Source organism: Chinchilla lanigera, unplaced genomic scaffold (assembly GCF_000276665.1).
Source record: "Chinchilla lanigera isolate Chin_1 unplaced genomic scaffold, ChiLan1.0 scaffold00018, whole genome shotgun sequence".
Classification (NCBI taxonomy): Eukaryota; Metazoa; Chordata; class Mammalia; order Rodentia; family Chinchillidae; genus Chinchilla; species Chinchilla lanigera.
In genome coordinates this window covers 27729402-27747708 of record NW_004955419.1, presented here as the reverse complement: position 1 = coordinate 27747708, position 18307 = coordinate 27729402, and positions in this window count along the sequence as shown.

Sequence of the window (18307 nt, the reverse complement as noted above, 5' to 3'; positions counted from 1 at the left end):
TACAAGTTGCACAGTGATCTTATTACGATGCAGATTGTGATTCAGTAAATCTATGGTGGGGCCTGAGAATGTGCATTTCTAGAGAGCTCCCAGGTATCGCAGCTCTGCAGCCACACTTTGAATTGTAAGGGTCCAGATCACAAGTTCTCATTTGCCTCAACTTTGGAAGCACATGGGGAAAAAAACAATGTGCCCAGGCCCATACCTATAGGCTCCATGTTATAGTCAGAGGGGGATCGAGCATCAGGGTTTTGTAAGGCCTCATTACCCTAACACCCGCGGCCCCTCATAATTCAGATTCACCGCAAACCTGGAGTGCCAGCACCTTAGGTAACCTCTCTAGACTCTACTTGTCCCTGAGTCTCTGAGACTGGAATATTTCTGGGAGACAAGGAAGCAGCCTTCCCCCGAGGTGACATCCTAATCTTCTCCTCAACAGTCCTCCTAATCTTCTCCTCAACAAAGCATTCCAGCTGAATATGGGAGGTTACAGAGCATGGCTCGGAAGCTGCACAGGTCCCAGTGTTTTGTAACTCTTGGCAACCTGTTGGTCTTTTGCTGCTAACTCCCTCCTATGGAATAAGGACTTTTGTTAGTTGAGTTTCGATTAATTGGGTCTGAATTGTTGACCGATGCCTCAAGCAAGCTAGAAAGGAGACTCCCTCTTTAGAGAAAGGAAGAGTGCATACCCTGATCAGTTATCCCGTGGGACAACAGAGGCTGTGGGGTTTGCCCAGAGTGCGGCAGCAATGAGTCATTCTGGCAGGGGCACAAAAGGAAACCAGGCAAGGAAAATAAAGCACTGGATGAAATCTTGCCTCTCCCCGTTCACAGCCGGGGAAAACCTGTGACTGCATCCATCTTCCTGCTTTGTGCTGCCTCATCTCCCACACTAACTGTAATTCTGGCTAAAAGAAAGGTACTTAACAAAGGGACAGAAAGACTTGAAAGCCATGACCAAAGCCTGAAAGAGAGCAGGCAGGTAAGAATGGAATCCAGGAAGGGGAGTGAGGAGTTTGGCAGTTTCCTGACTGAAGAGGCCTCCTCTTTAAGTGCGCTGCTGGGGTTATTTATGCTTCAGGTGACAGGACGTGAATGCAGTCTGTCTTTATTATCTAGTAAGTGTATGGCTTTCTTTTTTATTTTTCATTTTCCTTCTAATTTCCCGTGGCTTTGCTTCTTAGTGGTCACTTTGAACATCGCTGTGATCCGTTCACAACAAGGGATCAACTGTGGGAAGAAGCACATCAAGCTGAGGGGACTCTTTCTGGGACAAGGGCGCAGCAACAGAAATTAGCCCACTGCTGGTGCCTTAGGTCGCACAGATTTTAGTAATCGAGGAAACACGATCACTTGTGGCAGTGACTGGCCAGGCAAACTCCTTCTGAACCTCCCCACATCAAAAGAGAAAGAGGTTGTAACAAAAACATTACAGTGGAGCTTTGACCAATAAAATGTTTATGCACAGAGGTTTAGGGAACATTTCGAAAACTCACAGAGATTGTCTTTCCAAAAGTAGTAGAGAGAGGAAGAGGCCAAATGATTCAGCTGGGGGCAGGGCGGAAGAAATTGACTGTTCCCTCTGGGAGCCACTTGCTTCGTCCCTCACGGGGTGGGAGAGGCTGGTCCTTCCCTTTCTGCGTCTCCCAGATGCTGAGTGTGGCCCAGAGAACTCTGCTGCTCAGTGCCTCCTTCAGGAAGCCTGCCTGACCCCTGCCCCTGGCCGTCTCTTCTCCTCCCGTGTGCTGATGTTGTGGCACTTAGCACACCAGAGGCTGCGCCTAGGTTAGCAGGTCCTTGAGACCTGGGATGGCCTCAACCTCCAAGCGTCTCATGGCCGAGCATAGTACCTAGTACACAGTATCTGCCCAGTGTTTATGGAACTAAATGAATTGAATGAATAATGCTAAATAAGCCTAGTTGCTTGCCTTGCAGCACCAAAAACACAAGGTCCAAGGCTGAACCCATGGTGTCCTTAGAAAACTCTCTACTTTAGAACCGTCTATTTCATTATTTTCTGGATTTTTCCATTACTGATTGCAGTAATAATAATGATAATAATAATAGTACAATGAAAATAGCAAGCACTTATGTGGTGTTTACTATATACATAAAAGTTTTTTTGAAGCATTTAAAATATATTAGTTAATGTAATCCTCATACCTGCTGAATGACTGCATTCACTAGTCCTGGTTTATAGATGAGACAACACAGAGATGTTAAGTAACTTGTTCCAAGTCATACAGCCAGTGAATGCAGAGCTGGGTTTAAGCAGGTACAGCCTACCCCCCAGCATCAATATTCTCAACCACTAAATTATAAATGTCGAAATAAGAACTAATCCTCCTTTACTTCTTCCACTAGTGTTCTGCCTGGATTCGAGGGGGAGGGGAGGTCAGCGGCAGGCCTTTGCTGCTACCTCACATGGCTGCTTCTACTTGAAGCCTGGTCCCAGGGTTATCATTGCCCATCTTGGGCCTAGGGAGGATAAACATGGGCCAGGGTTCCCCTATGCTGTGGGTGAACTCCAGTCCACATAATGGGGTTATCAGTCTGTGGTTTCCTGTTCTCTTGTTACCTCAGTTGGGGTTTCTCTTTCAATTACCTTTATAATACGTGTGGTTGCCACTTCAAACCACCAACCACTTATATTTTATTGGCAAGCACTTCCTCTAGTAGTTAATAGTTCTGCTGAGTAGATTAAATATTCATCACCAGATGCACTTGCTTTTGCAGTTTTCTTAATGCCTGGAAAGTGGCTGGGTGTTTCTGCCTCTGTCCATTCTCTGGAGCCATTGCTGCTGGCCTAGTTCTGTCCCCACCAGCTCTTCCTTGACCAGCCTCCAGTCTGGCCCTCTGGATTTTAGGCCAACCACTTCCAGTCCATCCTCTACCCTGTGCCTGCAGCTCTCTTTCTGAAGCACGGCTTTGACCATGCCCTCCTGTGGATCAAGCTCCAGTTTTTGACTCCTGGACATAGATAATTCTAAATTCTCATCACCTGATTCCAGCAGCCCCTTGGTGGTGCTGGTGGGGTCTTACCCTCTATAACTCTTCATCACAAACTTCACGCTTTAGCCAAACTGAACAAAGATGATATTCTCTAGACCCATTCTATGCCCATCTGCTTTTGTGCTTTGCCCATGTTATTGTCTCTCCCTAGCATTCTTCGTTCATATCTTCACTCAGTCTTACATATGTATAGCTATTCAGTCCGCAAACTTTATTATGCACCTCCTCCAATCCAAGACCGGGGCTGAGAACCACGGATAAAGCAACAAGTGTGATTCACCTCTCAAAAGAGCTTAAAGTCTAGTCTTGACTCCTTTGATTACACCCATGACCACTTTATTACCTCTTGCTCTTTGAGGCCTTTTCCTGATGTTTCGGGGGAAATAAATTCTTGCCTCTTCGGAGGCTTATCCTTTCCTTTTCACCCTATCTTCCAAATACCCCCATTTTCTAACCTTATCTCATCTGAATGACAGAGATGCGCTTTCGTTTCCTGAGGCAGAATCCTGTTACATCCAGGGACCAGAGGTGGCCCAGAATGGACACCCATCAACGCAATGCTATTTGACATTACAGACAGTGAAAATACAGCCCTGGGAAGGGACACAATTCCTCCTGAAAGATAGTGTCTCTCAGCTTTGCTGAGATTTGATTCACACACCATACAACTGGCCCATTGAAAGCGTCCAGTGCAGTTGTTTTCAGGATATTCACAGGGTTGTGCAGCCATTACCACCACCAGCTCTAGCACTTTCTCATCACTGTAGATACAGCCTCCTACAGGCTGTCCTCGCTCCTCCTCTCACCTTCTCAGCCCTGAGCAGCCACTAGTCTGCTTTCTGTCTCAATAGATTTGACCACCCTGGTCAGATAAATAGAATCATACTGTGTGTGTGTGTGTGTGTGTGTGTGTGTGTGTGTGGCATTTTTGAGCATGTTTTCAAGGTTTATCCATGTTGTAGTATATGTCAGTGTTTCATTTTTTATTGACACATATTCCATTGTGTGGATATACCACATTTTATTTATTCATCCATTGATGGAGATTGGGTTGTTTTTCTCTTTTACCATTCTGAACAATGCTGTGAATACCCATGTACAAGATTTCGTGTAGCTATATGTTGTCATTTTTATTGGATATGGACCCAGGAATAGGACTGCCGAGGCATATGGCAACCCTATATTTAGCATTCTGAAGAATTGCCATAGTGTTTTCCAAGGTGACTGCACTATTTCCCACCAGCAGTGTGAGAAGGTCCTAATTCTTCTGGGTATTTACCAACACTTACCTTCTTTTTTATTAAACGCCCTACCCAGTGGGTATGAAGTGGTATTGCGAATATGATGGTTTTGAATAGCATTTCTCTAATGATTGACCATGGTGAGCATCTTTTCCTATGAATATTAACTGTTGGCATATCTTCTTTGGAGAAATGTCTATCCAAGTCCTTTGCCACTTTTATTGGTTTATCAGTCATTTTATTATTGATCTGTAAGTGTTCTATGTATATGCTAGGCACCCAGAGTTTTGTTCTGTGTCTTTTGTTTTTGTGGTACTAGGGACTGGAGCCAGGGCTTTCATACCAACCTACATTTCCAGCCCTTAAAAAAATTTTTTTTGATAATGGAGCAAAGAGGGAAGATATAAGAATTAAGATGGGTTATATACATGTACCAACTCTCCATGATTAATGTAACCACTGTGTACTTCAAACATGTAATAATAAAAACAAAAAATTTAAAATAAAAGAAGAAAACCCAATAAAAATAAAACATTTTTTATTTAGAGTCAGGGTTTTGCTAAGTCGTTAAGTTGCCCAGGCTGGCCTTAAACTGCCTCAGCCTCCCAGAGTACTGGGATTACAGACAATCTAATTTTTTTTATGCTTTCTGTATTTTATAAATTTTCTACAGCAATTACCTTGGGAGAAGTATGCATAACCAATATGTAATACCAATATACATGGAAATATTTAAATTGTCCTAATCAAATGTATGAATGACATAAAACTAGAGAGGAAGATTCATATGTCTTTGACAAAATCAAGACCCATTCTTAGAAGACTGGAGCAATGAATTGAACATAAAAATGTAGGCGATAAATGTAAACTTCCTTTTGCCTCAGAAATTCTGTGAGGACATTTAGTGAAGGAGTCTCTCTGCGTGTTTGGGAAGTGGCCTTCACTGACCATGTTGAACATTCAGTGTTGAACAGTTTAGGTGGAGGCAGGCATCTCTTGAGAACGGTTCATGAAATAACAGTTGAAGGCCTTGCGATCCCATAAACTGAGCGAGAACCAACAGTGTGACAGACTTCACGTGGCCAGAGGTATGAGGGCAGAGGCAGAGTGTCCGACGAGGCAGGTGTTCGTCCCACTGTTCTGGGCTGCGTGAACCACATGTAGAGAGTGTGCCAGTTCTGGGCACCACCTAGGGAATTAGAGAGCCATCCTGGGGGCCAGGATGGGGAGAGAAAAGCTAAGCTCTTAGTAGCTAGGAAAGGGCAAGAGGGGCCAGTTCAGAAGACACTTAATCAAAGTGCCCCATTGCTAACAGCCTTCCATGGGAGAGGGCACAGGTGTGGTGTGGGACCTCTGTGCTCTCACTAAGTGGACATCCATAGTGACCTCACAGGGCAGGACTTCTCCTTAAAGGTCACCAGACCCGCCACTACACTCAGCCCAGTTTGGTGGCCCCCGTCTCTCAGAAGGTGAAGAAAAAAGTGACAACAGGGCAGAGTGATCCGCAGTCCAAGCTGCAGGGACAAGAAGGCATCAGAGATTCTACTGGGAGCAAATGGGAGGCGTGAGGTAGGGGTGGGCAAGCGGTCAGGAAAACAGATGAGCAAGTTGGCATTTGCCTCTTAAACGTAAAGAAATTTCTTTATATTCTCAGACACATTAGTTACACTTTTTTTCCCTTTACATTTTTCTTTAAAAATTTTCAACTGACAAAAATCATATATATGTATGGTTACAACATGATGTTCTGATAAATGCATACATTGTGCCATGGCTAAATCAAGTTAGTGAACATACGTGGTATCTCACATATACTTATTTTTATGGTGAGAACACAAGATCTAGTCTCTTGGATATGTACTCACTGGGATTGCTGGATCACATGGTAGTTAATTTTTTAAGAAAGACGTTATATTTCTTAATGTTCTTGGCTCTATTAGTCTTTTTCCTCTTTTGATAACTACATGATAAGAAAACAATGTGTTTGTTTTTACAGTAAGAAAAATAACAACACATGCTCAAGGAGAAATGGTGCCTGCCCGGTGCCTTTGGTGTTAGAGAGACAATAAAGAGGGCATCAGGCGGCAGGGGCGGGCTGTAGCAGACCCAATGGGGCCATGTCTTCCACTTTGTTAAAGAGCGGCTCATGGGCAGGGGATATAGCTGGCAGGTGCAAGGTTCTGAGTTCAATTCCCAGTACAAAAAAAAAAAAGAGGGGGTCACAATCTGCATTTTATTTGAAATTTGCAATTTCTAACTGTTGACAACTCTGTTTGGAAGCAGACAGGCTTGAAATCCCTTCCCCCTGTGTTCATCTTAACTCTGCTTCTGCGCCCTGGGTGTGGTGCTTACTCGCTTGCAAGTAGCCTTCTTTGTCTGTGGGCTGCTGAACTAAGGGAAACTGGCTCCTCCAATTCATCTGAAAGTCATCTCTCTGCAGTGCGCCTGCCTCCACCCCTGGTCTGTGGGCATCCTCTGCTGTTAGTCCTCACCCTGCTCCCTGGGCCACTCATTCGCTCGCAGACTCCCCACCTAGGGCTCAGTTGCATAGCATCTATTGAATCTGGTGGGTTCCTATGTGATTGGTCTCCAAGGGTAGAAAATAGGTTTTGTTTATCTCTGATCCCTTGGAGCCTCTCTCCCACCTCTGCCCTGGAACTGAGGGAGGCCGGTGGCAGCACTGTGGCCTCCCGGTTCCTCCCCCAGATGGAAGCTCCCTGGGAAAGAGGTTCCTTGGGGATTTGCACAGAGCCTGCTGCAGTGAGCAGCATGCACGGGCTTTGCTGGGCTTGTGGCCCCAGCGAGTCACTGATGTCCCAGCTCTGCATCCTTGTTGGTTACACGTGTGGCATATTTTGAAACATTCGTGCATACTTTTTAAGGGGAGGGTGCTGGGACCTGAGGGGTGTAGGGACTGTGTGGGTGATGTTGATGCTAAGGGGTGAAGGAAGGAGTGAACATTCAGAGCCGGGTTTGAGTCCAGGCTGAGTCAGTTTGAGCACCAATTTCCTCATCTATAAAATGGGGATAAAATTATCTACAGGCCTGTTCATTACAAGTACTTTCATCCACCCTTTTTATTCTATTTATTACTGAGTACCTACTGAGTATTGTGCTATGACCAAAACTTATGTAATAGCCAGTGTTTTGTCTTCTGGCTAACTTGTCTTTTGTTTTAATTGTTACTTCTATTTTCTATCAAGATTAGGCAACAAATTTTGGCAAGTTTTCAAATATAAGATATGTAGGAAATAATCGCACACATGTATACAATAGCCCTTTAAAGTAAAAAATATCATGTCTGAAATGAAGATTTCCCAAGTGCTTAAAATAGTCTACAGGCCTGTCCTTTGGATTCAAAGAGAGAAACGATGGTGCGTGTTGGTACACCTGTGTTATTGCAACCAACGGCCATTAGATGGCAGCAAAGTACTCTACAAATGAAACCGGCCTTGCGTGTCCCGGGCATAAACCAAGAAAGCCTTTATATGCAGTCTGCAGAATCCACCAAATATATTCATTCTCACACACACACACACACACACACACACACACACACACACACTCCTTTTTGGTTGGACACTTATAAATTACATTTCACGTTGTAGTCGGGTTGAGAAGGTCATTTATTAGCAAAAGCATCTTGAAGTAGGCAGTGCAATGAACGCCCCAAAGAAGAAGGGTTACTGGACGTGGATTTCTGTCCTTGCCCTAGTCCTTGTGCTGTGTGATCTTTGCACAAGTCACAACCTGTGTTATACACTCCCCCCCTTGTAACCCGAGAAGGTCTAGGCAGGACGTCTCTAAGGGACCTTTCAACTGTCTATGACTAAGATGCTGGGACAAATAAAAGCCATGAAGCGTGTCAGGGGCCAGGGTGGGGGGCACGGGCTAAGCGACCTCTGGATGCCCTCGCTGGGCTGGGAGCTGCGGGTTTGTTCACAGAGCCGGGAAGCCAGGTACAGGCTCATCCGGGCCTTACAAAGCAGTGCGGTTAGAGTCCTTGGGTGGCGGCGATGTTTTCCGGCGAGAGCACACGATGCTTATCGTCTTTTGTGCAGGTCGATGCGGAAGCTACCGAGACCACCCAGCCTGACAAAGAAAGGAATTCTTGTCTGCAGCTGACAGCCTCAGGTTGACGGCTTTCCATTTGCCCCTGAGGCTGTCACTCGCAGAACAATGGCAGCGAGCAGGGTGGCTCTCACCTGAGACTGGCAGACTGGCGCTGCCGCCAGGGGAGGGGCCGCGGGACGGGGCGTCGGGTCTCCTCCCGGGGTCGCGGGCCCAAATCCCCCTCGCGCTCAGCAGACGGCTCCCGGGCTGCCGAGGGCTATTGTCTGCGCGGATCGCATCTCTCTGCGGATCAGTAAGCAATAAGCACTTAACGAGTCACCCTTCGTTCCTAAAAGTGTAATAAAACACTGGCACAAAAGCATAAACAAATCTCAAAAGCATTATGTTGAGTAAAAAAGACACACATTTAAAAAGTACTACTGTATATTCCATTTCTATGAAGTTCTAGAGCTGGCAAAACTAAGGTGTGGTGCGGAGATCAGGTCAACGGCTGCTTGCTTAGGAGACGGGGAGCTTGACTACACAGGCCGGCGAGAGTTCTATGGGAAGGAAGGAAAGGTCCCATGTCCCCAGCGCGGGCACATGGGTGCACGCGCCTTTGTAAAACTCACTGAACTGCGCGCGTAAAATCAGTGCATTTTAATGTATGCAAATTATACCTCAATAACGCCGGCTTAAAAAAAAACTGAAAAAACACTTAAAATGACTTTTCTCATCCTCAAAAGAAGTACGTGGTCAAACTAGAAGACTTGTGGAAGGACAGATTTAAAATAAAATAAAATAAAAATCATATCGCATTACCTAGAGGTAAACATGGTCATTTTTATATTGATAGTGACAACCTCTGTTTTCACAAAAGTGTGATCAGAGTTTGGTAGTCTGATTGATAGATTGATTGATTGATTTAGACATTGAATTGGCTATATATATATATTTAATATTTCACAAGATACAGAAGAGCATCAAGTAAACAACCTCTCTCCCATCCCATTCTCCAGAATTAATCACTTCCATCAGTTACTTCTAGACCCTCCCAGTGACACGTCAGGCGCTCACAAGCACATATATAATGAGGTTCCTTAACTGGGAAAGGTGGAGAAATTCCATACACAGTTTGCATCTGTATTAGCTTGCTTTCTTAATGTAAATGACAACATAAACAGGTATGTCTTAAAATGTTTTACAGTTTTATTTTACATAGATTTTTGACAGCCATAAAACAGAAACAAATGTATAAAGTCATAAGAGGAAAGCTCAAAGCATTTTTACAAATTAACTCTAATTTCCTGTCCAGTACCAATATAAACTAAGGACATTTCCAGCATCCCGGAAAGTCTTTTGGACACATCTGATTACTGTATCCCTTCCCCCTCAAAAGCAACATGATTCTTTTTTTTTTTTTTTTTTTTTTTTTGTACAAGGAATCAAACTCAGGACCTCCAGGCACGTGCTTACGCCACTGAGCTATATCCCCAGCCCCCTAAAAAGCCACATGATTCTGACTTCAGTTTCCTGAGAGGTTTTGCCTGGTGTTTGAGATTTTTATGGTAGAATTATACTGTGTTTATTTTTAGGTCTATATGCTTTCATTCAGCAGTATATGAATGAGATCCGTTCGTGTTGCATATAGCAACAGTTTACTCACTCAGTGCCATTCATAGCATTTCTTTGTATACACATATCAATCTATTTACTGTATTTACATGTGGCTGTTTCCAGGTTTTGCCTATTTTAGTTGCTATGAATGTTCTTTAATGTCTTTTGGTGAGCATGTGTGCACATTCTGTATACATGCTTAGAAATAAAATTGATAGATCGTAGTGTATGTCTGGCTTTAGTAGAAAATGCTAATTTCTAATAAAAAAAGTGCCACTCTACATCTTACCTGCAGTGTGTAAGTGTTCTAATTGCTCTAATCCTTATTTGCAATGCCTATTTAATGGATACATAGCATTTTACTATATGGATTTTCCATACATTATTTATAGACTATTATTTATAGTTCAGAGATTCTTTGCCATAGACTTTTGGCACTCTGAGAAAGCCTGAGAAAGCCATCGCAGAATGTGACACAGTAATGTATGTGCTTTATTATTAACACACTAAATAATACCATGTAGTAGAAGGTCTAATCACTATAATAATTTCAAAATGAGTAAAACTATGGTGTTGGGGGTTAAAGCTCAGTGATAAAGCACTTGCTTAGCATAGTGTAGCTCAGGGTTCCATCCTCAGAACGGAAAAAATAAGTTTGTTGGCTTTTTTGTATTGCTTCTCCTAGAAATTTATGCATATTCTTGACTTTTGCCAATTTTCTGAATGGTCTGTTTTTAAATTTTTATAAAAGAACTTTTTACATATTACGGATATTAGCTGCCGCTGTGAAATGCTACTGCATTTTCATTTGTCCTGAGCTTCATCACTGTGTGGTCTCCAGGATGAACAGACGCTGTATGTTTGGTGAGATGACAAAGATGCCTAAATAAGGGATAAAAGGCTAAGGGGCAGTTTCACCTTCACATTACCTTGAGAGATTAGCTCACCTGGGTTTATGAGCTTCGTTTTGCATATGAAGGAACAGCCCCCGAGAGGGCAAAGGCTGGACTCGTAGGTAAGAAGGTGTCAGATCTGTCTCGTAGCCCGCAACTCCTCATTCAAGGCCTCGAAACCCCCTGTTCTCCAGGGAAAGGGAGTCAAAGGTCCAAGGTGTGTACACAGACAGCCCCTGAAAGGAATGTGGGGTTTTGTGGCTTGGGTTTTTCTTCTCCTTTCTAAGCATGCTTCGAATGCCAGCAAAGGGTGTGCGTGTGTAAATGTGCATGTGTGTATGTGTGTGTGTTGGGGGCCAGGGGAGCTGTGGGGTTGCTTGTCACTCCTGAGCCATTCTGTAAAGCAAGGCAAACCCTGGAACTTGTGATAAAGCTCAAAAGACACCCCTGGTCTCTTGTCTCATCAGAGTTAAACTGCACAGCTGCAGCTCAGAATGAGATTCAGGCCAAGGGTGGGAACTGGGTTTGGGCTCCGTGTAATGTGATTCACGAAATAGCTTCCTGGGGTCTGTACATGGGCTTAAAATTCATAAAATAGCTCCTTCCTTAGAACAGAGATAGACAAACTTGCTGCTTCACAGCCTTGAAACTAAAAATTAAAAAAGAAAAAAAGCCTGGTTGCATGGTTATGACATTGTATATTCAATCTATAGAAGTCTCTTTTGTGAGTGATTTGATAAGATTTGCTGGTCAGACGCTCTGAGTGAGGTCTGCATATTGCACACACCCTTGCAGATGCATGATGCTGAGTGGTGGAGTGGAGGCTTTTTGTGCAAGGACGTGCCTGCTGAGTGTTTCAACTCAGGGTTTACCTAATGTCTCTGCCCACGGAAGCTCTTCTCAGGTAACACCCAAGACCTTTCACCAAATGACAGCTCCGTGAAACTCAATTTTGGGGAAAGCAGGATAGAACATGCATACATACATTTACCAGTAACAGTCGCAATATTTTAGAGCATTAATTCTAATGTACGACTTGGAATAATGTTACTAGTGTTTTTGAGCCTAAATGAAGACAGGTGAAGGTCTAGTACAACAAACTCCAAGACACTACCCAGATTCTTTCACATTGGTGCTGTGCTTTTAAATGGATCAGATATCCCTTAATTGAAGTGCATTATTTTTAGAAACTGGATACAGTTCTGATCATACAAGCATTTTTCTTTAAGATATTTATTACAATACTGTTTTGCTATACTCTCCTTTTGAGTGACTCAAACTTGTTTTCTTGTTGTTGTTGTTGTTTTGTCTTTTTGAGGCAGGGTCTCACTATGCAGTTCAGGCTGGCCTTGAGCTCACTTTGTAGCCCAGGATAGTCTTGAACTCACAATGATCCTCCTGCCTCAGCCTCCTGAGTGCTGGGATTGCAGATGTGTGCCACCATGCCCAGTGTACTATCTTTATTAGTACTCATAAAATATCTTAGTTTTCAAACTTTTCAGTGTTATTAGCAACATTATTTTGTGAAATTGTATGTAATTTCATGAAAATATATAAATGGAATTTCCCTTGGGGGCATTAAAATATTTTCAAAACTAATTTTTCATTATAGGAGTAACTGATGAGCTCTTTAAAGCTTTTAGAAAATATAGAAAATCAGAAAAAAAGTCCATTATCTACTCTCATACAACCATTATTAACATTCTCATCAATTCTTTTCTTTTATGCCTTTGATTTTTACAGAGTTGAGCTCCCCCTTGGTAATTTTGTCTCTTTATTACTGACATAACATTTAGGACTTGTTTTTACATTTGATGAATGCAGAAACAACAAACAAACAAGCTAACAATGTAAGATGAGACTCTGCCTTCCAAGAGATGTTAATGGCTCCAACATTTGGGGCCTAGAAGGAATAGTTAAGATGTTGGTCATAAAACAGAAAAACGCAGGCTGTCTTGGGTGATTACCCTGAGCATCCCGAGGTAGCATCTTCTCTTCCAGCCATGCATTCCCCTATGCAGGAGGGCCACTGGGTCCCCTTGCAAGCTCCTTCTGCCCCAGGCACTGGGACTATCACTTAGCAAAGGACCACGTTAGGACAAATGGGTGATTTCAATCTTTAGGAAACAGAGAAAATCAACCACCAGATTTTGATTTTTCTTCCTCCCAAATAGGTAATAACACAAGCAATTGCATATTACCCTACAATCTGAAGTCATGATTAATAACATAATCTAAAGTGGTCCTGGCTTCCTGCCTTGTAAGCCCCCAGAGGGAGGGCCCCTGGTGCATGGGGAGCTACGGGCGGGGAGCCCCGCTCTTCCCGCTGGTTCACTTCCTGCCTCGTAGGCCCCCGGATGGAGGGCCCCCGGCGCATGGGGAGCCATGGGCGGGGAGCACTGGTCTTCTGGCCAGCTCACTTCCGGCCTCATAGGCCCCGGATGGAGGGCCCCTGGGACACCAGTTAGCCATGCGGCAGTGAGCACTGTTGCACGGCTGCCGATGCTCAATTGAGAACTATCATGACACAGAGAAACAATGACACAATTTGTCCACCATGCACTGCTGCAGATGCCCACCCACGGACATGTGTGAATCATTCAAACATGGAAAAACCCCTGGGAATACATGCCATACAATGGGCCACTCTTGCTCCTGCCATTGAGAATCAGAAAGGTCCAGAGTCAGCGGAGGAGCAGCTGCTGAACAAAGACTCAAAGAACATGAGAATGCAGACTAAGCCCACAGAGTCAGAGGTGCTGTAGACTTGGGGCATGAGAGCTGCTCGGAAGCTGTAAACCGGGAGGACCTTGCACAATACCTGTGGAGACTCCCTGGAAGCCATTCTTTCCCCGACAGTACAGGCTGTGGTGGAGCTCGGGAGAAGTCTGCAGCAGGATTCCTGCTGCCTGTGCTGACAGCTGGGGAGAGGTCACTGACTGGTTGTGGAGTCCCACTGCGATGGGAGGCTGGAGAGAAAACGCTACAAAAAATGGCTTTCGCCCCAGACGGCTCACTTGATTTTTGACAACCCTTAGGCTGTAACTACTTATTAGATCCTTCTTGCATATCTCCGTCTTCCTGAGAAACCACTTTGAAGATACCACCATGTATTACAGCAGTCATTGGTATTTTCCTACTAATCTATCCATAACTCTGTAATGTTTGTATTGTTCCTATCCTATTTCATAAATGGATGCATGTTTACTATTATGTGTTTCCTACAACAACCATTGAGAATAGTTAATGATGATTCAATAGGTCACTCATGTATAGTTCTATTTATTTTCTTTAGAAGCCACTTTGAAGTTACCTAAGTATAGTACAACAACTATTGATAATCTCCTACCTCTTTTGTCTGTAACTCACTATTATTTGTCTATCTGTTTTCCTGAGAAACTATCTTGTAGATAAGAATATGTAAAACAATAACCATTGATAATTTCCTACCACTTCGTCTGTAATTTGGTAAGCCCCCCCATTATTATGTTATCCTTCTTTTACTCTTTAAAATAAAAAAAAATTTTTTTTTAAATAAATAAATAAAATAAAGTGGTCCTGATTCCAACTTTTCACAGGTAAGGGGACATTGGTGACTTGGCCACAACCTTTTTGGCTGACCCGCTGCAGCTCCAGACTCCCAGCCCTGTTCTTTGGAATCCTGATCTCTGGTCCCGGCCCCTTTCTCTGTGCAGACCTGCTCCCCTGCTTCCAGGCAAGCATACAATGCTATGCAAAATGTCAAACAAAAGCACAGCTCTCTTGGGCTGCGTGGAGTTGGAAGATATTTCAACCCAACAGAATGAAAGGGGTTATTACAAAATCCTCCTAATTCCTCAGTCAACTCATCTGAGCCCCAGTCCCAGGTCCTCCACTGCTGGGTTTTCACTGCGGCTGACAGGTGCTGCACACTCGGAGGGAAAAGCACGCAGGCCTGGGAGGCGGCTTTGGCTTTCATAAAGGCCACAGGTGTTTTGGTCTGCGTCTGCTTCACCCTTTTCACACTTTGCCAGACGACAAAGACCTGATGACGAAGACTGGTTTGCCTTTCTGAGCTTTTACATGACGGGAAGGATTTGCTGTGTGAAGCAACCTGCATTTTCCTGCCTGTCTTTCCCCTGGGAAAGTAGAACTCGCAAAAGCAGCTCCAAAACTTTGAATTCAGAATGTAGTTCAGGCTTAAATCTGGGTTTAAAAAAGGTTTAAAAAAAATAGGGTGAAATTAAAAGCGCCTACTGATCAAGGCTCATGCAAATTTGGGGTTGGAGTTTGTTAGTAATGACTACAGAACAGGAAGGAACAAAATTCTGTTTTGTTTTTTTTTTAATCTTTTTTGTTTTCCTGTATCGGGAATCGAACTCACAACCTCGCACTTCCCAGGCAAGTGCTGTGCTGCTGAGCTAAATCCCTAGCCCCTCGTGTATTTCTTTAATACAAACAAGTTTTACCATGAAAAATGTGTCCTTGGCCAGCACACATCCCAAACCAGAGGCTCTCGGCACCAAATCAAAGATTGCCACCTCCTGCGCTAAACCCTTAGATTTCCCTAAAAGACACCCTGGAGGCCTTGTCATTTCCCAGCCCCGGTCCAGTTTCCTCGTTATTAGATAACACACAAGCACCAAGGGTCCTTACAGCATAGCTTCTACGTGTGAGCAACAGCTTCGATCACTGTCTTAGGCCTTGCTCCTATCTCAGCGCTGTCTGCAAGTACGCGCTGGCTACTAGGGAGACTGAGGCCTGCAGAGAAGCTGGCAACACAGCCACCCCCCCGGATGTGATGCAAGAAGGCTCTGGGGGTGAGGGACGTGGGGCACAGCGGAGCATTTGCTTGACCGTAGAGAACAGAAAAGATGTCAATGTGTGGAAATGAGAAGGCGAGGGATTCCAGGCAGGGGAAGAGCTTGCCCTAGGCAGGAAGTGGGCTACGCAGGGCTTGTTGGAGCTCTTCACATGGCGAGTTGTGGGTGCTTTTCAGCTCAGGCGTTTCCCGGCTTGGGAAAGTCCACAGCTCCCTTGCTGACAGGCCTGAGGGAGAGAAATGGCTGCATTCTTGCTGTTCCGGATCATTTCTGCCTGTGGTGTGTTCCTTAAGTTATGACGAATATCAAGGTCACAAAGCATCAGTAAGCACCTTCTCGAACCCCTAAAGAGAGTAGTGAGAGGTAGAGGGCAGCGAATGTGCCTGGGCTGCAAAGAATTCTGGGCCTTTGCTCACCCTGTTCCTCCATATGCACTGTTTTGTGTCCCACATCCAGAACCTCCAGTGGTGACCATGCAATGGGTTCTTCAATGTCAAGAGTTGGGGCACCTTTTTTTAGAGACAGGGGCCACACTGTAATCCATCCTGGTTTGGGATTATTTATGTTGCTCGGACTGATCTCCGACTCATGAGCTTCCTGCCTCAGCTTCTTGGGTGCTGGGATTACAGGTATGCACCATTCTGTACAGCTTTTAAATCTACTTTACAGCAATTTCTCTCAAATAAAAAATCAGTGTGTCCTCGCCCACCTTATTCACTGGGCCTGGCACCGTGCCAGTTTGGGTTCTATTCCAAGTCAAAATGACCATGAAAAGTTAAATGTTTTGAATCAATTCAGGACATCAGGGCAGCCACAGCAGCACAACTAAAGACACTCGCAAAAGAGGACTTCCAGAGCTGCTGCAGAAAGAGGCAAGAATGATGGGAAAAGTGTGTTTGAAGCAAGCAAGAGAATTTTGAAGAGGATTGTCTTTTTTGAAAAGGACTGTCTTTTACTGTAATAAATTGTAATAAATTTTGAAGAGGACTGTCTTTTACTCTAATAAATTGTTTAAAAATTTAAACATTCACCATATTTTTGGATCACACCTCATACTTACACCACACCTTTGGCCGGGATTCTTCTCTCAGTGAGCCTCACTTGTCTTCATGTGCAATGGGGATCATGCCCTTTTCCCCACACAGCCCAAAGCTGTCATGTGGGTTAAAAGGGAAAAGTTAGGGGCCAACTTAGATATTGCCTACTCCATCCCTTACTTTACCAGTGAAGAGAGTGGGACCAGAGAAAGTGAGCTGTCTACCCACTGTTATTCAGAAAGTCAGTGTCTGATCTGGGGTTATAACTCTGCCTCCAGGAGAGAAGCCTCTTCTTTTCAGCAGGGTGGTGAGATGTATGTGACAAACCATAACATCCTATGTAAATATAATTTGAGGTCAGCTCTCTTAGGTGGCTAGACTTCACTCTGCCTGATTGTTTCTTTTTCTAAAATTCTGTCCAAAATGGATAAAGCTCAAACCTTTCAGCCATTGAAAGAAGGATAGGTGTATGGAATTATGCCTCCAAGGGTGGCCCTCCAGTCCTAATCCCCTCCTGGCCACCAACAGCTCCTGGCACTATGACCTTGCCCCCCTACCTCTTAATCAGGAATGCAGGGAATTAGCCTTATGCATAAGGCCACTTGACCTTCTTCAGGGTGACACGGTGGTGGGGACAGGTGGGGGTGAGGGCTTTTAGCCACAAGTGATTCATACCTGGATTGGGTAAACATTCTTTAAACCTACACATCGCTCTCAAATATTTGTCCCCCTGACTAGTACTTCATGCTTCCCAAGTTCTATAAAACTAGAAAACAGCTTGTGATGTTTCCAATCAAGGTTTTCCACAAATCCAAAATGAGATGTCTTCTTTCTTTTTTTCTATCATCAAAAATAAACAACAGAATGTGCTCTCTTAAGGAACAAGGCCAGGTGCACTGTGTGGGAGAAAAGTGGTATTTGAATTAGCAAGAGAGGCCAGAAAGGACAGTGGTTGCCTAAAATAACTAAGGGTTCTAACTATCACTCTTCTCACAGATCTAGAGACACCAAAAATTAAAAAACCATAAAATTCAGTAGAATTTGAAGGAACCAACAAGTTTTCACTTAAAGCAAATGAGATGGTCAAGGATAAGGTGCCACTTGCAGAAGGGCCTCCTGGTCCCTCCGAGGTCTCATCAGGTGTGGGCCCTGTTCCGATCAGGCTGCAGTGTGCCTCGGCCCAGGTGACAGCGCTTGGGCGTGCACGTCAGCTTGAATCAGTGCCTGCCCCTTCCATGCAATATCAATGACAGCCTGATTTGGTTACAGTGGAAGTCACTGGCTGCTCTTCACCTTTTGACAACAGTTGAGACTTAGCTGTAAATGCAACCGTTACTGGAAAATATGAAGTCATTAGTCAGGATTTCTGACCCACAAGGCAACTTCTGCTGTTTCCGTCTGAATTCATTCAGCAGCCGCGGTGAAGAAACTACCCTCTAAGAGCAGCCTGCCGGGGCAGAGAGGTGGAATACCACTTTCTCCCTTCTGAAGCATTGTCAGAAAGGAGGAAAGACTATCAGTGCTTCTTTCAAAACCAGCATGTGATGAAGTGGCTAAGCCGACATGCGTGTGATGTAGCAAGAGTAATATGAAGGGGAAACGATGGTCCTGAAGAGGAGGGGAGCGGTTGGGAAAATTAGGAGATGGGTCAA